Below are 23868 nucleotides of genomic sequence, written 5' to 3'. Positions count from 1 at the left end.
TATTAAATTCTCTAGTATATAACTTCTTAAAATAATCAAATACTTTTTTATATCTAATATTATGTAGTATATAACTTATAAATTATTTTCTATAAACCTTAATCGTCACAATATATATATATATATATATATATATATATATATATATATATATATATATATATATATATATATATATATGGAGAAAATATAATTACAGTAGTGGGGCTACGGTATGCGAGGACCAAAAAGCCACGACAAAATTAAATATCCCCACTACTGGGCCAAACGAAAAGGTGTATTAGTAAATCTATAATCTAAGTCCATGGGAGAAGCGAGATCTTAACACTAAGGTTAGTTACGAAAGTTAAATCCTAGATAGGTAAGGTAGGGAATATAAATACTAAAAAAAAACCGTGACGGTTATACAAAAGAAACTACCTTACCTAACAAATATACGACTAATATGTGTCGAAGCAGCTAAACACCAGATCTATGTGTAAGTGTTATGCTTACACATAGATGCTGGGAGATATCTAAAGTGATCAAGTGTGATGAGTATGGCCAACAGACTCGGAAAGATATATATATATAATTTTTAAAAACCCTGATACATAAATTTCTTCCCTTCCCTTTTAAAAACCGCTATACAAAAATCATGAACCCCTTCCCTAACAATGAATCTAATTTAATTAATTAATAACTATTTACCTAACTTTTTATAGATGTTACAAAAACTGTAATAAGTGCTAACCTTGGTATATGCATATACAAAGTTGTAAATGACAAGAAAAACGTTAACCCTGAGAAACTTGTTATTAATGTCTGTCACAACACTACAGCTGTCCTGTTTAGGTCCCCTTAAGACTCTGACGGTCCTTGAGGCTCCGAAAAAAAAAAAAAACGAATGAAGAAGAACGCTGTGGTTCTGGAGACAATCGGTTCCTGGTTACCAATGGGTTGAAGTAGGTGTTCGGTTAAACTAATTCTAATATTAAACGTTATCCTAATCGGGTGAAATCTACAAAAAATAACATTTATAGAAACATCAAGGCACCCAAAGATGACTGTCAACACATACTCTTACATCGAATTACCACAATAAACAAACATTTTATTTCATCAGCTGACTGTCATCCTGTCTATTTATTGCGTCTGCGCATTTAAAGAATATCTAGTAAATTAGGCATGAAAGTTTTTATACCGAGTAGGTATACAAAAAAAACAGAAAAACTAATTAGGTGTCCGATAAATTAACGATCTAGGCTCAAGGCCACATGATACATATGAGAAAACTCTGATGTTACACTTTTAATATTTCAAAAGACAATGAAAATATCAATAAAATGATAGGCCTATAAAACTAACTGATTTAATTGCTCACCTGGGTTTTAAATAATTATTTCGGTAGATTTGGAAGCCGGGTCTTAACTATTCATTTCTATAGATTTGGAAGTCGGTTTTTCAATCAAGATTCTTTATCATTTGTTCCAATTTCTCCCTTGATGTTCGGGGAAAATATTAAATCCAATCCCAGATTTTCTACCCGATTTTAAGACGAAAAGTGCCGGTAAAGGCTTGGAGAAATAAACCTCTCAGTGTGAGTTGTTGGCCAAAACTGACCTTAGCTGAGCGCCTCTTGACCTGTAGTTGTTATACTTGCGCATCGTTCTCGTCTATTGCCCATAAACGTTTCATAAACGGGATTCTGAGGGGTTTTAGGATTTTAATAATAAATTATATTAATTAATTATATGTTAGCAGTTGTGACTGCTAACATATAATTAATTAATAAATATATTAATGATTGCCAACCTCCGTCGCGGAGATGGCACGTGAAGAAGAAGAAGTTGTGACTGCTACACTGTTTAAAAGAGCCCTTCAGCGGTTTAATCTAAATGACAACTACACTAGTAGGTCAGAATCAGGCCGTAAAAGAGCAACATTTAAACAAAATGCTTGATTTTTGATTTCTTCGTGTTTAAGAAATAGACCTCTAACTTCAAGTGAGCTGTCAAATCGCCTAAACGGAGTCCAAAATGTGGATGTATGTGGGTGACAGTTTGTCATGAAGTCGACGACTTCATGAAGCGAATGTATTATCCAGAAGACCCATTAGCCCTTTTATACTCCGGCTTACCATTCCGGCATTAGCTGTAGTCTATACGAAGCACTATTCGGTTGTAAGGCTAAAGTAGGATTAAAAACATCCTTACCTGCTGGTACTTTAACTGAAATTAGAAGCGAAGAAGATTTAGAAGCAATATTAGCAGATGAGTCCGATGATAATGATGATGGAGCAAAGCACCGTGGTAATTTGGATGTTAACAATACAACCGAGGATTCACAATTAGCGAATGTTGAATATCCCGGTAACGCTAACAGCCCAATAGAATATAATAATGCATGTGCAATAGTTGTTGTCAATGGGGAAGACAATGACAATGGGGAAGACAAGAGAATTGGAGTTGAAGAAAATGAGGGACACGAAGAAGATGGCACTGAAGTTGAGAAAACTTCAAAGAAAATTCAAGAGATTAGAGATCTTGCTAAACAGTCACTTATAAAACAAGCTGACAGAATGTTAAAGCATTCTAATGATAGATTCCCTATTGCAAAAGTAGGTGAAAGTGTTAGAGTGCGAATTCAGAAGTTGATAGAGCTAAGGCCGATAGCCGAAATATTATTGCCATTATTATTTCTGTTAAAGATGAAAGGCTGTATAAGCTAGGCACCAAGCATGGTATTTTAAACCAACTTTATGCAAGAAACGAATTTACTACCTGCAAGGAAACACTTATTTCAGTCAATGATGTGCCTGCTACTGAAATAAGTCTCAGGGAATGCGCTTGTAAAGATTCGAATTTAGGTGGTCAAAAGGCGAGTTTGTTAATACTTATTACATGTCTAGTAAGGATTTTTGATTGATAATTTTGTTTAAGAGCATAGGGGCAAAATGTCGCCTGACAAAATGTTCAATGTGCTTTAAATGTATTTATTTTTTTCGAATCTTAAGAAAACTAATAAATACTTTTGAAAAATATAAAGACAAACTAAAAGACTACATAATAACTACATAACTTCTATAATGTTTATTTTAATAAGTTACAGTTATTTTTAATTGCAAATATTTCATTCAAAAGAAACTTTTTATTTTTTCTGATGGACTTGGGGCCCTCGGTAATAACGTAATCTTTCATTCTGCGTTTAAATTTTTGTAAAAATACTTATTAGTTTTCTCAGGATTCCAAAAAAATTAATAGATTTAAAACACATTAAAAATGTTGACAGGAGACATTTTGCGTCTTTCCCCTTAAGTGTTTTAACTGTTTTTACTTATTACATGTCTAGTTAGGTTTTTTTTATTGATAAATGTTGTTTAAGTGTTTTAACTTTGTTACCAAATACAAGTCTAGTTAAATAGGTTTTTTTGGTTGATAAATGTTGGTTAAGTGTTTTAATTTTGTTACCAAATAAAAGTCTATTTTTACTTGTTTGTTACCAAATACAAGTCTAGTTAGGTTTTTTGATTGATAAATTATGTTTTTAATAAGGTGTTTAACTTTATAACGACTTTATTGTTGCTATTACTATATAAAACAGTACTAAAGTTAACCTGATGCGTTGCATACGTTTTTATAGCGTTCTGACAAATATGGAAGGCTAAAATAGTCACAGGAAACGTCGTCGGCAAAATTTTTAGGGGGGTGAAAAAAAATTATATACAATAAGTACTGTGAAATCCATGAAAGAAATGAAAATATGTTGGTCAATGACGCTGTCACTATATGTAGCGATTTGACTGCAGTAGGTATCTATAAAAAGTTTTCACAGAATTCTAAAACAATTTAAACAACGTGAAGATAAGTCGGATATATCTGTTGAAAAAAATTGAAACCAGAAAAAGAAATCATATTCAGCTTGAAGAGGATATTAAGTATTTTGTTCGAAGAAAATTCCATGCTTTCTTATTCCCAAATTAAATTCAAATATTAAAAAAAATCCTAGCTGAAAATAGATTCCGACGATTTGATACCCAAAATATCACTTTGTGTATTATTGCGAAGATTAAGGAAAATAAACGTTAGTTATATAAACAGAAGTAGGAACAGTAATCTTATAGAAAGAGAAAAAATTATTTTGTGGCAGTAAAAATCTAGTATTTAGACGAAACTTAGCTAATCAAGGTCATACTGTTTCAAAGCTGTGGTAAAAAAGCATTCAAGCCGTTCAAAGCCTTTATTGAAGGGTTATCATCGGGTGAGAACACCAGGAAAAGGGAGCGATGCTCGAAGGTAATGATATTGAATATAAATAACACACAACAAAAGACTAATGGGCGCCGAAAACCAAAAAGTAATTTTTTGTAGAAGAACAAAGTGTTCAAGCACATCCAACGTTTTTCCGCTAATAGGATGTACTTATAAGCGATATTATTTGCAACGTTTTTAACCTAGGAAAATATATGCATTATTAAAATGTTTCAAAATTACAGTTAATTAAAAATATGAAAAATTGAAAAGTAAAAAATTATTCTCATTAAATCTTACATAGTCGATAAATAAAATCAGATTAAGTTTCATGTGCAGGTAATTCTCAATAAAATGATCTATACTGTTCTTTCTAACATATAGTCATTTTCAGCAAGTCTGCTTTTTTCTTATCAGAAATAGTTAAAGGTTCTCTGTACATTAAAGGCAAGGCTTCTGGTTCAATAAAATTGTAAACTGTATTTCGGACTGCAGCTCATCCTCTTGGTCTCTTTAGTAAAGGTGATGTCTGGCATGGTAGCAGGATATTATGCATTTGTCTTATCCACAGAACAGTCGGTTCGTTGGCTATGACCTGTATCCAACGTGCTTATGTTATTTGAATGTTGTCTTCCTTAATTTGACTCTCAACTGAGGTCCAGTTTTGTTTTATTTCAACTACTTGAAAAGGTCTTCTTAATTTTGCTGATTTGATTAGCTCAAGTGCATCTTGAGTGGAATATAGCTGACTGCTTTTTTTTGATGAATGCAAAATTCCTATCACAGGGTAAAAAGCTGTGTCCGGATACTAAAAATTTTTGATTTACTTTAGTAAAGAACTTTGCTGACATTAGATAGTGACACAACGATATCTTCCAATTATTATTTTGGCCGACACATCGATCATAGTGTATTTCTTATAACCAAGAGGAATTTACGTTTTTGTTAAAAATTTAAGTTCGATAAGCGGCAAGAAATGAATTTGTTATGGTACCTACTAACTTTAACAATCAAACCAATTTGATATTAAAACGTTTTGAGTTCAAAATTTTTAATTATATTAAAGGGACAATAATACCTAAGAGCCGTGGCTTTAGTGCAAGATGGTCGTAGCCAAGTAAGTCGTTGTGCTGTTTAAAAGAGTCCTTCAGCGGTTTAATCTAAACGGCAACTACACTAGAAGGTCAGAATCAGGCCGCAAAAGATCAACATTTACACGAAATGCTTGATTTTTGATGAATGCAACATCCCTATCACAGGGTAAAAAGCTGTGTCTGGATACTAAAAATTTTTGATTTACTTTAGTAAAGAACTTTGCTGACATTAGATAGTGACACAACGATATCTTCCAATTATTATTTTGGCCAACACATCGATCATAGTGTAAGTGTTCGTTCTGATCCAACCTCTAGATTTTAAAAATTCTCAAGAACATACTTTAAAGTCTTCTTCTTCTTAGCCTTTTGTCGTCCATGTTTGGACATAGGCCTTTCCCAACTCCTTCCATCGGTCTCTATCCTGAGCAACATATTTTCAATTTGTTCCGGCTATTCTTTTAATATCATCAACCCATCTCATCTGTGGTCTTCCGCTTGGTCGTTTACTTTCGTAAGGTCTCCAATGTTGTATTGTAGTGTTCCAACGTTGGTCTTTTTGTCTAGCAGTGTGGCCCGCGAAGCTCCATTTAAGTTTGGCAATTTTTGTTACTATGTCCTCTACTTTTGTTTTGGATCTTACCCAGTCGTTCCTCTTTTTATCTGACAGTCTTATACCTAACATTGCTCTTTCCATTGTTCTTTCTGTTGTGGCTAGTTTATTCATGTTTGCCTTGGTTAGGGTCCAGGTTTGACATCCATATGTCATGATAGGAAGGATGCATTAGTTGAACACTTTGCTTCTCAAGTATTGGGGTATTTTGCGGTTCTTAAGTATCCAACTAAGTTTTCCAAATCTTGCCCATGCTAGTCTTGCTCTTCTATCACTTTGGTTCTCTTCGTTAAGTTTCTGATTTGTTCTATCTCACTGCCATTTATAGTTATACGTCTGGGGTCATCTGTGTTTGTCATTATTTTTGTTTTTTTCATATTCATTTTTAGGCTGACGTATTGGGAGCTGGCTGCTAGTTCCCCCATCATAATTTGCAGTTCCTCGAATGTGCTCGCTATAATCACTATGTCGTCAGCGAATCTGAGGTGGTTTAACTTGTTGCCACTAACGTTAATGCCATAGGTTGACCAGTTTGTAGTTTTAAAGACGTCTTCTAAGGCTAGGTTGAAAAGCTTTGGCGATATTACGTCTCCTTGTCTCACTCATCTCTTAATGGAGATGGGATTTGTATTTTCGTCTAGTTGTACTATCAGAGTTGCATTTTCATATTATATTATGTATTAGTTGCCTATATCTCGAATCTACTCTACAATTATTAATAGCTTGTTCTATGGCCCACCTCTCGATACTATCAAACGTCTTTTCATAGTCGACGAAGGCAAGAAATACGGGTAGTTGGTATTCATTTGCCTTCTCTATTAATGTTCTTATTGTGATGGTCTGATGTACTATATCCTTTGCAGAAGCCAGCCTGTTCAACCGGTTGGTAATTGTCCATTTTGTAGGTTAACCGGTTGTTAATAATTCTCATAAATAGTTTGAATACTTGACTGAGCAACGATATAGGTCTATAATTCTGTAGATCACATTTGTCCTCTTTTTTGTGTAAGAGTATTACTAGACTCTCGTTCCAGTCTTTAGGGATCTTGCTATTATGGAAACATCTATTAAATAGAGAGCTTTATTATTTTTTAGCTCTTTCTATTTCGAATCCCTTTATATTTGGTAGTACTTCTGATCCCACGTTTTTTATTTTTCTTTTGACGTTCTCCTTTGTTGTTTCATTAGGCTGGCCTTGCGAGCTGTACAAGGATGTGTAGAAGTCTTCGACAATATTTGTTATTTTCTATATACCTTAAACTACAAGCAGATATTTCAGCACTACCAGTCTTGGCTACAGTTTCATGCCAATAACACATGTTAGCTTCAGAGGTTTCGATATTGTGTATAGCAAAATTGTAATTTGCGTACAGACGCTGGTAATAAACATTGAAATGTGATAAGTTAGGTATAAAAATGACTTCTTGCAAATCCACACATAAAACTATCACATTATAATTTAAATTCGATGCTTCTTCACCATCTTTTAAAAATGAATATGCACTTTTTGCTTTTCGGTGATGTAGCTCGGATTCATTTTGAATCTTCTTTCGTTCTTCCTCGTTTTCTGCAGCATTCAGTTTTATAAAAATTTTATCGGGTACTTTACAAGTATCGGAACGAGGAACTCCAAAACGCAAATTACAATCTTTTTTGAATATTTTTCTGTGAGTATGGAATTTTACTTCAACTTCTGGATACAATATTTTTTTAAACAGTTCAAAAATTTTGTTAATGTTTAGGTCAGGGTTAAGGCACTGTTTTTTGTTGGAGTTTTAAAATAGTGGCTTTCTTAAAACGAAAACGACGGAATATGTTGTCTAATTAGGTCTTTTACAAACTCTTTGGTTTCTGTTGAACCATTTATGTATTTTCCACGACACTTAAGTAACTTTTGATTAGACTTGATTTTTTCAAATAAAATTTTAAATCTGCGTTATGTTATCACAAAACATTTTTTTGCATACCTGTTGTCTTTTTACGGTAATCAACAAAAAATATTTCACAGTGCAATGACGTTTTGATAAGGCTTCATCTATCCTCCTTCTCTTTGGCTCCTCTACTTCCATACATAACCTCAAATATTGTGACTGTTCATTGTATGTTTTCTTATAGAAATCATTCAATAAGTTGTGTTTCAACTGACATGCGTTGAACGAACATGCACAAGATCTTGTCTAAAACGAAAACATGACTTTACAAATTTTTAACGCAGGTAATGTTTTTCCACTTACCACATTAGGAGGCAATTTTTCTGAAACAGGAAGATTTTTATAATTTTTGTAAAGTTACCCACTGTTTTAAAGAGCTTACACTTTTCTTTCGCCCAGTTTTTAAAATTTATTTGTCGTTTTTTACCTTTATTTAGATGATTTAAGACACGTGTCTACGTGTTGTAGGCGATAACTCTCCACGAGCAGCCATGTTTAATGCACAAGTAAGGTTTTTCCTCCCGCGCCGTGTTTTGTAGTTGTGTAAGGAGGGCATTAAATTGAAATTGATTCTAATAGATGGTGTCACTAGTTTGCTTAACGCTTAAAGAACTTTTTCCACTGAAACGTTACTTTATCAAAATTTGTCTTATAACATTTTTCCGGGCAGGTTTTTAGTTAGAGCCATCACCAACAACTGTCCGGCGGAAAGCTGACATCATGAACTGACTCTCTGACAATCTGTTGAAAAAATAATTATTAAATCTTGCAAGAAGACATATACCCAAATACAAGAAATATGTTGTTGATGAAATGTCTCGTGAAAAAAAATAATTGTTCTGTCCCTCCCCCTTATCATTATGAGCTGAACCCTATCGAACTTACATGACCACCAATAAAAAATCAAGTAACCAGGAAAAACTAAATTTTTCAAATGGATGATATGAAAGTTACGCTAGGTACTGTTACAAAAAACGCCACGCCAAATTTATGGAAAAATTACATTACACTACTAGGAAAGATGAAAGTGACTTTAATTATTAATCTTGATACTATAGTTTGACGATACTTTGTCAATATTGCCTCATATAATATAAACGTAAGTTTATATTGTTTACATGCATGTCAAATTAAAATACTAACGTTTTCTATAATTCCTACATAGGTTACTAATTTCTAACACCTAAATAAGCTTTATTTATTTTTATTTAGCGTATGGCTACATCACAGGTTCATATATGTACATATATATATATATATATATATATATATATATATATATATATATATATATATATATATATATATATATATAAATTATATAAATTACAAACAACAGTAAATACAAAAATATTATTCTACAAACAAACATCTAGATTATAAATATATTTGATTGACTCTTTTGTAGCAGCCAGGAAATCCGAAGGGTTGCCGTTATAGGATCTAATCGGGCATTCCTCTACCATGTGTTTTACTGTTTGCCTTTCGGTGCCGCAGTCGCAATTTGGTGATTGTATTGTATTTTTCCCCATCTAAAAAGTGAGTCGGAACATCTGCCACAGTTCGTCCTTATTCTATTGAGTGTGGTCCAAATTCGTCTCGGTTGGCTGAAGCCCTCAGGTTTGCTTGTAATACATGGCATGTTCCAGTTAGATAGTGCAGCGTTATTCTCCCATTGTTTTCTCCACCGTTCAGTTACATTAAATTTTGATCTACTAGCCTTTTTGCTGTTTTTAGAGGCGGGTGTCTTGAACGGAGCCTATTTATGTCTCTGGCGGAAGTTCCAACATGGAAGCGGAGCTCATGATCAGTATTGATTTTTGTAAATTCTCTGACAAGGGCATGTTTTCGGCGGATGGGTGGTGGAGCTATATAACTCAAAGCTGGTAACCAGTAAGTGGGCGTGGCCTTGATTGTGCCCGATATAGTTCGCATGGCTTGGTTGAGTTGGACATCAACACGGTGAGTATGTGGACTGTTTATCCATACTGGTGCACAGTATTCCGCTACGGGGTATACCAGTCCTAATGCTGTCGATCTAAGTGTGGGTGCTGAGAAGCCCCATGTAGTGCCGCAGAGCTTTTGCAGGATGTTGTTACGAGTTCGGAGTTTTGCAACAGTCTTAGTAAGATGCTCTTTAAAGTTTAGCGTTCGGTCTAGTGTAACAGTAGACGGTGAGACTCGCAACTGGAAGGTTGACCATAGTATCACAGTCTATTTTCCTGCTTCTTGGCTTAGGTCCGAGCGACTGACGTCAAACAGCTTACCCGACCCAAGCCGGTCGGCGGTAAACCGAACGGTTTAAGTTGTCCGAATTTGCACATGTAAGAAATCAGGATATCTCTGATTTAGTCTTTTTCAAGACTAAAAAAGACGATAAAACTGTTTTTACTAATAAAATTACAGATTTAATTTCAGCATCCAGTCCAATCAGACGGGAATTCCCACTTCACAGGAAGTTATTCAAGAACAAAAAATTCAGGCCCACCTCAAGGAGAGGTGGACCCGCCCAGGAACAGCTACAGGATAACGAAATAAAACAAGAAACAACATCAGTAGAAGAATCCACAACCACGATGGCTTCAAACAACGTAGAGATCATGGAAGAAGAACCATTCCAGGCAGTGAAATGCCAGAGAAGAAATTCGAATGAAAACTTAGCAGGAGCAAGACAGCGACCATCAACAAGCAGTGGAACGGTTACAACTCAGAACCGTTATCAAGTTTTATCTACAATCAACACTGAAGAAACATCTTCTACGACGACAACCAGGAAAGAAAGAGTGCCCCCTCTGGTCATAGCAGGACAAATTGGGAGTTATGCAACCTTCATCAAGGAAATAACGAAGTTATTAGGACACAATAACTTCCAAATTTCACCTTCTGGAAAAGCAGGTACAAGGGTGTACCTAAAAACCAATGAAGATTATGAAAAACTCAAACAGGATTTCATCTCAACCTCAACAGCCTTCCATTCTTTTACGAAGAAATCGGAAGTAACGAAGAAAATCGTCATGAAAGCGGCCCCAGGATTGGACCTCGATGAAGTCGAAGCTGACCTCCGTGAACAAGGAATCATCGGAAAAGTCACCGAACTGAAAACCAGGAAACCAGGAGCACAAAGCAGCTCCTATCTGCTCCAAGTGGACAAACAACAGGATCTGAAGGAGATAAAAAAGATCAATGGAGTGCAAAACATAAGAGTAAGATGGGACGCTTACTCTAAACCATCCAGGGCAACGCAGTGTTTCAACTGCCAGGAGTTTGGACACTCTGCCAGAAACTGCTTCAAGCAACCTAGGTGCATGAAATGCGCTAACGGACATCAGACGAGACACTGCCCTCTCCCAAAAGGTCAGGTAAACAAAGTGAAGTGCTGTAACTGCCAGGAGGCACACACTTCCAACTATCCAATGTGCAGCAAGCACATTGAGTACCTAGACAGGCAAGCTGCGAGAAGAGCGAGGAACCAACCGCAGAAAACGGCTCCACCAGCGCCACATCCTTCGACCTTCAGGAAAACCACCAGCAGTGTATCATATGCACAAGCGAGCAAAGGAGAGCAACAAACACCAAGGAATGATGGAGTCAAGAGCACCTGGGCTGAAATTAACGAAATAGTTAATGTACAGAAAATGATGGAAATTCTTCAAGATATGAAGAGAGAGCTACTACAGGCAAAATCATTTGCAGAAAAAGCAATGATTTTCATGAAATACGAAGAGATCTACAATGAACCATAAGCACCTGAAGATACTCCAGTTCAACATAGCATCACTGAGGCTAAGGATCAGCGAACTTCGAGAGACAGTCGTAAGGCATAACCCAGATGTCATATGCCTGTCTGAAACAAGATACATGACGGACTCCCAACTTCCAAGGATAACAAACTACGATGGATTCGGAAGAAGAGACGAATCAAACGACAGAGGAGTAGCCATCTATGTTAAGAACAACATAGAATGGAACCAGGTTTTGATGGATACACACCATTTCGAAAGTGTTGGAATCAAAGTAGGTATAGCTAATATCTTTTCAATTTACAGGAAGCACTCGGAAGAACTAGCCATAGAAGAACTGGATGCCTTACTCAACTCTGCACCAACCGTAGTCGTAGCAGGAGATTTCAATGCCAAACACACAGCATGGGGATGTATGACGGACACAGCACCAGGAACAACTCTACTAAGATACTGCGAGGACAGAGATAGGATGTTATTCGCTCCAGACGAACCAACAAGGATCAATCCAATAAGAGGACACAACAACTCAACACTGGACCTGTTCATCACCAAGGATGTAATAATGGAAGACGTCAGAACATACTTCGAATGCAGTTCGGACCACAAGCCAGTAATAGGAAGGATGACATCGAGAGTCGACTTGCCAAGGATAGAACCAGTAGAAAGATGGAGATGGAAAGATGCTAACTGGCCTAACTACAGAAGACAGCTAAACCAAATGGAAATGAAGAGAGAATTCCAATCAACAGAAGAAGTAGAAGAAAAGATCGAAGAAATCACAAGAAGAATCCAACGAGCAATGGAAGCCAACATCCCAAAATCAATGACGAACAACAGAGGACTGATCATCCCAACAGAGCTACAGGACATCATCAAGGATAGAAACAAGGCCAGACGAGCATTCCAAAGAACCAGAAGACAGGAATTCAAGGACTACGGAGACATCCTATCCGAAGAAATAAGAGTAAGACTGAGAAGTCTTACTGAAAACCAGTGGCACAACAACATCAGAAGAGCGGAAGAAAACCATGGAAACGTTTGGAAAATGCTGAAGGCAAGAAGAAGAGGAAAACAAAAGGTGCAGAGCACCAGGACAAGAAGGAATCCACAACATCACCCTCAAGGAACTTCCGAAGAAGATCATAGTACAGCTGTACTATATCTTCAAATACTGCCTGGAAAAAGGACATTTTCCAAACAACTGGAAACACGCCAAGATTATACCTCTTCTGAAACCAAGGAAAGATGGAAGAAGACCGGAAAGCTACAGGCCCATATCACTCCTGGAAACGATGGGAAAAATCTTAGAAAAAATCATCTACAAGAGACTGGTGAAGCATACAGAAAGAAGAGGAGTCATCCAAGAAGACCAGTTTGGTTTCAGAAAAGGAAGAAATTGTGAACTCCAATTAGCAAGGATCATCAGCGACACGAAGATAAAATTCAACAGGAAACAGAAGAGGATTAGCCATACTGGACATAGAGAAAGCATACGACACGGTTTGGAAGAAGGCACTAATCTACAAGATGGACAAGGCTAGACTTCCACACTACCTCATCAACATCTGCGACATGTATCTATCTAATAGAACATTCCAAGTTTCAGCTGACCAAAAGATGTCGACGATTCAAGATATCCAGGAAGGAATGCCTCAGGGCAGCATCTTATCACCCATTTTATATAACATTTTTGTTTCAGACCTCCCTACAGATCCAAGGACTTCTACAGCCCTGTATGCAGACGACACAGCAGTGTATGCATCCGGAAAAGATGAAAGAAGAATCATAGATAACATGGAGAGCCACCTGGAAAGAATCACGGACTACACCGAAAAATGGAAAATCAAGATCAACGCCGAAAAAACGCAGTTCATCATTTTCGGCCAGGATAGACGACAACTACGGAACCAGATCACAGTAGGAGACAACAGAATTCAGGAAACAGAGACGGTCAAATACCTAGGAGTCCACCTCGACAGAAAACTCAACTTCCGGGTGCATACACAAAAAACTAAGGTAAAAGCTAATGCAGCTAAAAAACTAATACTTCCTTTCATTTTTAGGTCCAGTCCACTCTCGAAGGCGAAGAAAATTCAACTCTACCAAGCATATGTTAGGTCGGTGATTCTGTATGCTATACCAGTGTGGAGCTCCATTGCGGAATCACACTGGAAAAAGTTGGAAGCAACTGAGAACTCATGCTACCGAATCATCGACGGAGCAGCATGGGAGGATAGAGTTACAAACGCGACGATCAAGAACAGGTTAGGATATACGCCACTAAGGGAAGTGGCCGAGAACAGAACCAGGTGGTTCTTCAACCAGGCCACTCGAAGACTGCGAAAGACCAGGGATATCCTCGAGAAGAACAGGATCCAGAGGATACACAGATCCACCCACAGACTGATCGACCACCTGATCAGGGTCTAACCAGGCGTGCAGGGAAGTAGGTACGTTTGCCGATTTTAGTACCTACAGAAGCAGACGAGGACACCACCCAGGAAAACCCAGGAACCGAAAGGAGAAATCTTCAAGCGCTGGCGGTGCACGAGCGGGACGTCGAGGAAGAAAGAAGGCTAAAATTTCTTAAGTTTTGACATGTAAATATCTTAGAATGGCAATAAACGTTTTTATTTTTTATTTTAATTTTTATTATTATTATAGTGTAACACCTTAGTATTTTGGGTGTTTATTATAGTTAAGGAGTCTATCCTCAAAATGGATTTGAGGTTGATAGTTGGCCATCTTGTTGTTCAAATGGAAGCAGGACACTTCTGTCTTAGTTGGATTGGGTTGCAATCTCTATTTGCGGAAATAATTCACTAGGGCATTTAAATCGTTTGTTAGAATGCGTTTAGTGACCTCGAATTCTTTATGACTTGCGGCAAGCGTCCAGTCGTCTACGTATCCAAACTTTTTTGATGTGGTTTGTGGCATGTCTGCTATGTAGAGGCTGAAAAGCATCCGGATCCTTGTGGAAATCCATTATTCAGTTTTCTTTGGGTACTAGTCTTGTCTCCCAATATAACTTTAAAACATCTGTTGGATAGCATGGCGTTAATAACCTCAGTGGTGTTTCTGCATGGGATTATTCGTATTAATTTATATATTGCCCCTTGTCGCCACACAGTGTCGTAAGCAGCAGATAGATCGATGAAGACAGCGGTTGTTTTTAATTGCTTTTGAAATATTGATTCTACATAATTGGTCAGGGCGAGTACCTGGTCTGTGCAGCTGCGGTTTGGCCGAAATCCTGCCTGTTCCACTGGTAATTATTGGAATATGGTTTTGCTGATTCTATTATACAACAGTCTTTCGAACAATTTGTACACCATACTTAAGAGTGCGATGGGGCGGTAGTTTTTCGGCGAATTATTACTTTTTCTTGGTTTTAAAATGGAGACGGTTTTTGCAGTTTTGAGTTGGTGGGGGAAGTTTCCCGTTTGAAGGATGTCAGAAAAGAATTCTGCCAGCCATTGCCTAGTGAATCTGCTGCTATGTTTGAGGAACTCAGCGTAAATGGCGTCGAAACCCGGCGCTTTTCCTGTTTTCATTTTATTTAGGGCTTGCGATATTTCTTCATGCGTAAATGGGTTGGAATATTCTGTTGAGTGTGCAAGACTAGATTTTATGATTTTGAGGTCTTTTTTTAACTTTAATTGTATGTAAACGATTTTAAGGTGCCCTAGAGGTTGACACTATGTGCGTAGCTATTTGGTCTGGAGTTACTAGGTTGGTTTGGAGAACGGGTGGGTTGCTACTTCCGAGTTTCCGCAGTAGGGACCAAGCTTATCGACTTGACTTCTGAAAGTCTAGGTTTTCTACTGTCTGGGTCCATTTTTCACACCTGGCAGCATCAATGCTGTGGAGTAGTTCGTCTGCAATCTCCTGCTTTCCATCTTCGCAATATTCTTCATACAGTTTTTCGCTCTGAATAAGAAAAAAAACTTATTTTTTAGTACATACATTTTTTTTAATAAGCTTTACATAATTATGTTTCAAATACATACAAAAACATACATTTGATAAAAATACTACTTTTTTTAGTACATATATTTTTTAAAATTTACTATTACTCTAGTAGTAACTTACGATTCGCTACTGTGTGTGCAGTAAATGTCCAGAGTGAGTAATATATCTCTCTCTCTAACTTGCGACATCGATTATCTACTATTCTTTTTTACTGGACAAAGTCCGATATAGAAGTTGATAAGTTATCTATAATCACAACCTAGTAACAGTGTTCTCTTTAAAATTCAATTATAATTCCGTAGAATTTAGTGTCTAGAATATTGAAACGTTTTTTGAAAACAGATTTTGGAATGATCACCAAGAGAAAAAAAAATGAGAGGGGCGCCTAAAACCGTTATATACTATTACGATATTTTTGAAAAACAATTGTGTAAAATAACTACCTACTATTGATTACACATTTGAGGAAACTTCTATTTAGTCTCCTAGTCTAATGAAGTTACCCAGTTGCAACAAAGCTTGTTAGTTAAGGAAGTGTAATACTGCTTCGTAATTAACCAAGGACCTAGATAAACATGCACCAAAATTACAGGCGTAATTTTCAGTTAGATATAAACTCCTGTTTTAACATATTTTTTTTCTAACTACCTTCATATTCTATAATTAGCTTAACATAATCGTAATGTTAATTGTATGTCGATGATTTTAAGCTATAATGAAAAAGAGAAAAATACTTTTAAACTTCTAAAAAATAACCTTTTTAAATTAAATAAATTATTTTTTCCATTCCTAATATACTGCCCTCCTAAGCAAAAAGGGCGTATCTTATTTTTTTTAATGTGATTATGGTAGCATGGTATTTTTAAAGAACTTCTCCATCTATTCAGCAAGCAAAAAAGCCATATCTCAAATCAAAGTACTTTTAAATCTCTTATTAAAAAAGACGTATCTAAAAAAAGTCATGAAATCCTAAGCAAATTTACCATATCTCATTTTACTTAGCATAAAGATTGTAACTCTGAGATGTGGCCATTTCACTACCTGATGCACAAACTGAATGGTCAGCTGTGATAAGGAAAATAGACATATCTAAACATATTTATACGTCCAAGCCGCAAAGTAAATCACTTGTATAGTGTATAGTTACGGAGTTAATGAATGTGCACGTGTTTAATAGTTGATTTAAAATTTGTTTATAAACCTATAATAATTAAGTGCATAGTTGAAGAATTAGTTCCTTGGCTCCTGATTTGCTATTACTACTCTCTTATAGACACTCTTATATACACTCTTCAAGTAAATATTGTTCACTTATTAAATAACTTATTTGATGCTTTAGGCCAAAAACATGGTATTAAAGTTGGCTGTGAAGAATCCACAGAATTGACAAATCTGATAGACAACCTTTTATACTCCATCACGTTTCTGAGATACCCATTAAGCAAAGAACTCTACAAAATAATAATGGCTTTTAACTAAACCACTAATTTAAGTACTCACTAAAAGACAATGACGGTACAGCTCAAACGGTTTGGTAGTTCTACACTCTAACCACTTTTGGCTATGAAAAGAATAATAACAAGGTTTTAAGAAATATTCTAAAAAGTGCTAAGAACTTAGTGGTCCCAGCTAAAGACAAAAGGTGTCTGAAGAAACCTAGAAATTAAATAGATGATGAACCTATTAAAACTTATATTAATTCTTTCAAACCTATCATTTCACATTACACAATAGAACATGCCCCTAATAGGTTATATCTAGCAAGTGATTTATCATTTGTTTCCATGTATAATGATTTTATAGTTGGTAATATATGTTTATACGAAAAGTATCGAGTCATTGCAAAGATAATGAATGTTTCTATAGTTAAGTTGGGACATGAAGAGTGCGAGTTGTGTGGAGAATTTTCATTCTATGACAGCTTACACATAAAAGAAAACATATATGAATCGTGTTAAATGTGTAAAAAGTGGAAAAAAAAACATAAAGATAGAGCTGATAAATTCCATTTACAGTATATCAATGACAAAAATAAAAACGTACACTTAGGTTATATAGTATGTTGCTCGAATATGGAAAAAAATATAACGTTGCCTCGTTTAGACATGTTCAAAGCTGCAGTATTTACTTACTATTTAAATGAGAATAAGCCACAATGCAGTATTTACGCATAGAATTGTTGTGTACAATGAGAGTTTTGTTCCAATTGGCAAAAAACAAAAGCAGTGTAAATCCTTTGCTGCCTTGTGGCATGAGGGTATGTTTGGAAGAAGAAAAGATGAGCTGATCAGCACTTTTAATCAATTTTTACTGTCAAAAAGAGATACTAAACGTGTTACGATCTAGCTTGATAACTGCACTGCGGAGAATAAAAATTGGTCTTTGTTTTCCTTTTTTTTTGCACATACTTAACTCTGTTGTCTGAAATTGTTACTTCTGAAATTGTTCTTAGGTATTTTGAATTAGGACATACATTAATGGCAGCATATTCTCTTCATCATAGAGTAGAACAATCAATGCAAAAAATGGGAAACAAACTCTACGATTTCCAAGGTTTTGTCTTTGTTATTAAAAACGTGTCAATAACAACTGAAGCATATCAAATGGAGACTGTCAAAAAGAGATACTAAACGTGTTACGATCTAGCTTGATAACTGCACTGCGGAGAATAAAAATTGGTCTTTGTTTTCCTTTTTTTTTGCACATACTTAACTCTGTTGTCTGAAATTGTTACTTCTGAAATTGTTCTTACGTATTTTTAATTAGGACATACATTAATGGCAGCATATTCTCTTCATCATAGAGTAGAACAATCAATGCAAAAAATGGGAAACAAACTCTACGATTTCCAAGGTTTTGTCTTTGTTATTAAAAACGTGTCAATAACAACTGAAGCATATCAAATGGAGAGGAGGAACTTTTATCAGTGGCAAGATTATTCCTCAACCAACAAGTTAAGTAACATGAGAGGTCATAAGACAATGAAATATAAAAAATTATTTTGATGACCAAGAATTTATTGAACTCGATTCTTTAAGTGCAGAAATAAAAAAAAACTAACAATTTACCAGGACCAAAAATGCAAACAAAATTTTGTGGAATTTCTGGGAAAACAAGAAGAATATAATTAAAATCTAGGGTTAATGGAAAAGAATAGGTTAACGTTTTGGCAAAATATTCCAGCGAATTGAAATCATATAATAATTGATTGTACGTATAGTTTAAATTTTTTGTTCAAATAAAAGTTTAATAGTTCTGTTGCATTTGATAAATAATTCATATAACTTATTATTAGTTGCTTAAGTATATTTCTATAAAAAGGTATAGTTTGAGTTATATTTAAATAAAAAGAGGAATAAATTCAAAGCACGTGATGTTCGTGTGTATTAAGGTATAAAAAATGCTTATTAAAAGCTTAAAATTTTTATTTTAAAGAAGATCTTTTCGGAATTGAATCATTCCATCATCAGTTTAATAAAAAGTTGTTAAAAACATTGTATGGCCACATAAAAACATTGGAAGGACATCATTATTAAAAAACAATCCTCATGGTATTTATAAAGGGTAAATGCAATAGACTGTTAACTTTGTTGATCAATAAAAACTGAAAATGGGGGCATTCAGTTTTTATTAATCAACAAAGTTAACAGTCTATTGCATTTACCTTTATAAATACCATGAGGATTGTTTTTTAATAATGATGTCCTTCCAATGTTTTTATGTGGACATACAATGTTTTTAACAACTTTTTATTAAACTGATGATGGAATGATTCAATTTCGAAAAGATCTTCTTTAAAATAAAAATTTTAAGCTTTTAATAAGCATTTTTTATACCTTAATACACACGAACACCACGTGCTTTGTATTCAACAGGTATACTAGCCACTACTGGATATCTCCACTTCATGGTTTGTTCCAGTTTCACTTTTAAGGAATAAATTCATTATTTCATAATGCATCTAAATATTAAATCTTGAGAAATATTATTACCTTTATTTTAGTCTATGAAAATGTAAGAAATAATATTTTTAATAAATTAGGAGCATTATTTTATAAAATTACAATATTAAAAGTTTTAGATTAATTTCTAATTAGTAGATGTATTTTTTAAGAAAACATTTAAGAAAGATAGTCTTACATTTTTGAGATAAGTCTTTTATTTTTAAGTCTAATCCTTAGCCAAAGAGACGTATCTCATAAAAATAAATAACTACAAATAATCTTTAAACTATAACAATTTAATAATTATAAAATATACAAATGAACTTGATTATAACCACTCATAGAAATGTAAATGAAAGGGAGGTGAGTGAAGTTTGAGGATTTACTAAAATGCTCATTCCATAAAGTGGTCTTTACTTGAGATTTTGAGATACGCCCTTTTAGGTTAGGGGGTTATTTTTAAACAAATTATAAAAATTTTTTTTATAAAAGTTTTGCAAATAATGCAAATAAACCATAAAAAACCGAAAAGGCTGATTTTGCGTTTTCGAGGACAATTTTCGATAGGTTGGACATCAAATTAAAAAAAAAATAAGAGATACAAACTGAAAGCTCAAATCAAGTAGTTTCAAAATACGCAGTTAGATTTGGAATTTATACTGCAAAAATTAGTTTAAAAAAAACATAAACAAATTGATATACCGTTGCGTTAGACCTAGGCTATTAATTATACCTTAGAAAGGAACTACAACGTTCAAATCATTTTATGGTTTTGTATGGTCAATGGACCCGCAAATATGAGAAACCCGCGGAGTGCATTTATTTAAAGGGTATTAAAACCCGAAAACTTCGTAAAAATTCGTTAAAAACACTTTAAAGAACCGTATCTTAATTAAAATTAGGCCTAGCACCTTCCACTATGGACCCTTTTAAAGGTAATTTATTTTTCTATCAATTAAAGGTACCACTGCGTATATCCAAAACTGCATAGAAAAAATGAAAAACTAGGAAAAACTAGGTCTGAAGCAAGTAGATATTTATTGAATGATGTTTTTAATTCAACAACCATACTAGTGTAGTGATTTTATTTTCAATACGTGTTATATTTTTATTTAATTATCCTTCCTAAATGTCTTTAACTCCAACAGATGCTGCAAGGGCGGTAACTTTAGTTCAAGATGGTCGTAGCCAATATTATGCAGCTGAAATGTTGGGTATTAGTCGATCTTCGGTTCAAAGAGCAGTTCGGCGTTTTAGCGACACCGGTAACTTCACAAGAAGACCAGGATTAGGTAGTAGAAGGGTAACATCCGAAAGAGATAATCGATTTCTGGTCTCATCATGTTTGAGCAATCGGCATCTAACTTCAGTTGAACCGGCAAATCGTCTGAGCGAAGTGAGAAATGTGGATGTAAGCAGATGGACAAATCGTCGACGACCTGTAGAAGGTAATTTATTATCCAGAAGGCCAGCCCTATCTCCAATACTATCCATAGAACATCGCAGAGCACATCATTGCTTTTGCAAGAGAACATGAAAACTGGAGTGATGCAGATTGGAGCAATGTATTGTTCTCAGATGAACCCAGATTTTGTCTAAGGTCGCCAGACGGCCGAGAAAGGGTTTGGAGAAGACACGGAGAGCGATATTTTCAATGTAATATTGCGGAAAGAATAAGTTATCGGAGGGGCTCCGTTATGATTTGGGCTGGTATCAGTTCAGAAGCCCATACTGATTTAGTTATTGTAGATAGAGTATCTATGACTGCTGCAAGATACATAACAAGTATTTTAGATCAGCATGTGGTACCTTTTGCTCCTTTCATTGGACCTAATTTTATTTTTATGGACGACAACGCGAGTCCTCACCGTGCTAGATTCGTCAACCAATATATAGAGGAGGTGGGAATTGTCCGTATCAACTGGCCAGCTTGCAGTCCCGATATCAATCCCATAGAACATCTATGGGATATGATGGGAAGACGTCTTCGAGCACAAGTACCCCGTCCAAATAACTTGGCTGAACTTACAGCGGCTCTTCAAGAAATATGGGACCAATTGGATCAATTTAATATCCAGAGGTTAATTACCTCAATGCCTTGACGTGTACAGGCTGTTATAAATACCCGAGGGGGAAACACTAGATATTGATTTATTATCAATGTTTTTCTTAATTTCAAAAAGTTTTGAGTATTCTTGTATTTTTGAGTTTTGGCGTATGTCTCTATAAATAAATGATTTTTTTGAATAATCTGTAAAAGTTATTTTAATCTAACATATACTTTTACATATATACCTGATTTAATACTAATATCTTCAAACGTTTTCTTTTTTCAGCAAGTAATACCCATGGATCGATTTTTTTGCACCTGAATGTATTTGTATATGTGTGTGTGTGCGTGTGTAGAATCTTCTTAGGTTAAAATATATCCTTTTGTTACTTAACTATTACCAAGTTATTAATTGATAATGACTTAATAAACTAGTACTAAATACGCAAAACTAAAATTACAAATTATATTATTTAGTAATTTTTAAGCCTGTCTATCAGATTATCTACTTTAACACGGTTTAATTAAGCACTAACTGTTTGATTAAACGCGTTTAGACATATGTATATTTCGATTGTAAATGATTCAAGATAACAGGGAACGTTTAATACGAACCTTAATTGGAGAATTGCAAAGTTGGAGTTGCTAACCGTACACCATAAATGGAAGTCATAATTTCAAATCGAGTTAAGGATTGTGTTGTAGAATAGCAGTTATCCAACTTTAGCTTGGAGTTGTGACCAATCAGCGATTATATTTGCCTCAAATTAATATCAAGTTGTTTTCTTTTACTTAAGATGTGATTCTGGCAGATAAGTCGATCAAGTCGGATGTTAAGTTTTTGTCGTTTGCCGTATTTAATTACTTGATATTCAGCCTGATTGGTTTGCAACCGTCTCGTAATATTGCAAATGTGTCTTAACTTGGCCAGGTCATAAAATATAAATGTATTTTAATAAACAACAAATATACATTATTTTTGTCGTACTCAATTTAATATCCACCATTATTTGTTATCTGGTCTGAGAATACAAACTACATTTTAAGCGTTTTAGTAAATTTATATAGAAATTAAGGCAAAGAGAACAATAATAATTAGTTTTGGCAAAAAGGGTTTTGCAATATATGTATTTTTATTTTGCAAGTTTGTCACATAAATAATAAAAATACATGGTTACAATTTCTATAGTAATTGAATTTTTTAGTAGTTTCACTATTGATTTTAATTTAAATACAATAGCCAGTTTTTTATTAATTACTTTATTTGTTATGCGTTCTATATAGTTTTATCAATATAATTGAAATAAGCACTAATAATTTAAATGTCACATAATACTGTGGAAAATAGTATGCATTTGTGAAATTGGTTCCTTGAGTTAGACTTCACCAGATTGTTAGATTATACCTAAAAAGAATTAAAGATTCTATCAACCTATATATTCCTGGGTACAGTGCTGTGTTAATTTTTTCCTTTCTAACAAAAACAAATATACTTTTTTGTATATCCTGTTTAATTTATTTCCATACTGAAGACCTCAGCTCTACAATTGATAAACATTAAGATTATGATTACAGATTTTTCCAATATTTATAACTTTCTAACTAATCTGCAAAGATTAACCTTTATTTTTTATATGTATGGTATATATATATATATATATATATATATATATATATATATATATATATATATATATATATTGGGTAACTCTTTAAGGTTTGCTAAGCTTTCGAGTTTATTCAACTATTTTTCAAAACATACTAAAAATTAAAACAAAAAACTACATTAGAACAATGAAGTTGATGTATCTTCAACAGTCTTACCCTTGTGAGGATTGTATTATAAAATTAGCAAAATTACTTAACATTTGACATTATTAATTTGATTTTCTTTTTCTTTCTGTGAAAACTTATGTTTTATGTAACTTGGAAAATATGAAGAAGCTATTTCTGGATTAAGAAATGACTTTGTGGATCCTGTATCGATTAAAAGTCGTAAAGAAGGCTTAGAAATTTTGATGTAGGGAACCTCCTTCTTGTCGGGAAACGAAAGAAGTTCAATTACGTTCCGATTGCTTCTGGTGGGTCCTCTCGAAAATTTACGTTTTCTTCGTATTCGGTTGGTTGATTTTCGTATGTATCTTGTAGAAAATTGTCATATTCGGGTTCGTAGTTATCATTGTAGTTGGCATTCTCTTCTTGCTCATCTCCGTGGCATTGTATATTGTAAAGTTCTTCTACGGTGAATTTTGGCTGTGTTCGGTAATTTGGTGTAAAATTTTGACGGCCTCT

The sequence above is a fragment of the Diabrotica undecimpunctata genome, chromosome 6 (genome assembly GCF_040954645.1).
Source record: "Diabrotica undecimpunctata isolate CICGRU chromosome 6, icDiaUnde3, whole genome shotgun sequence".
Taxonomy (NCBI): Eukaryota; Metazoa; Arthropoda; class Insecta; order Coleoptera; family Chrysomelidae; genus Diabrotica; species Diabrotica undecimpunctata.
The sequence above is the reverse complement of the archived record's forward strand: the minus strand, read 5'-3'. Positions refer to the sequence as shown.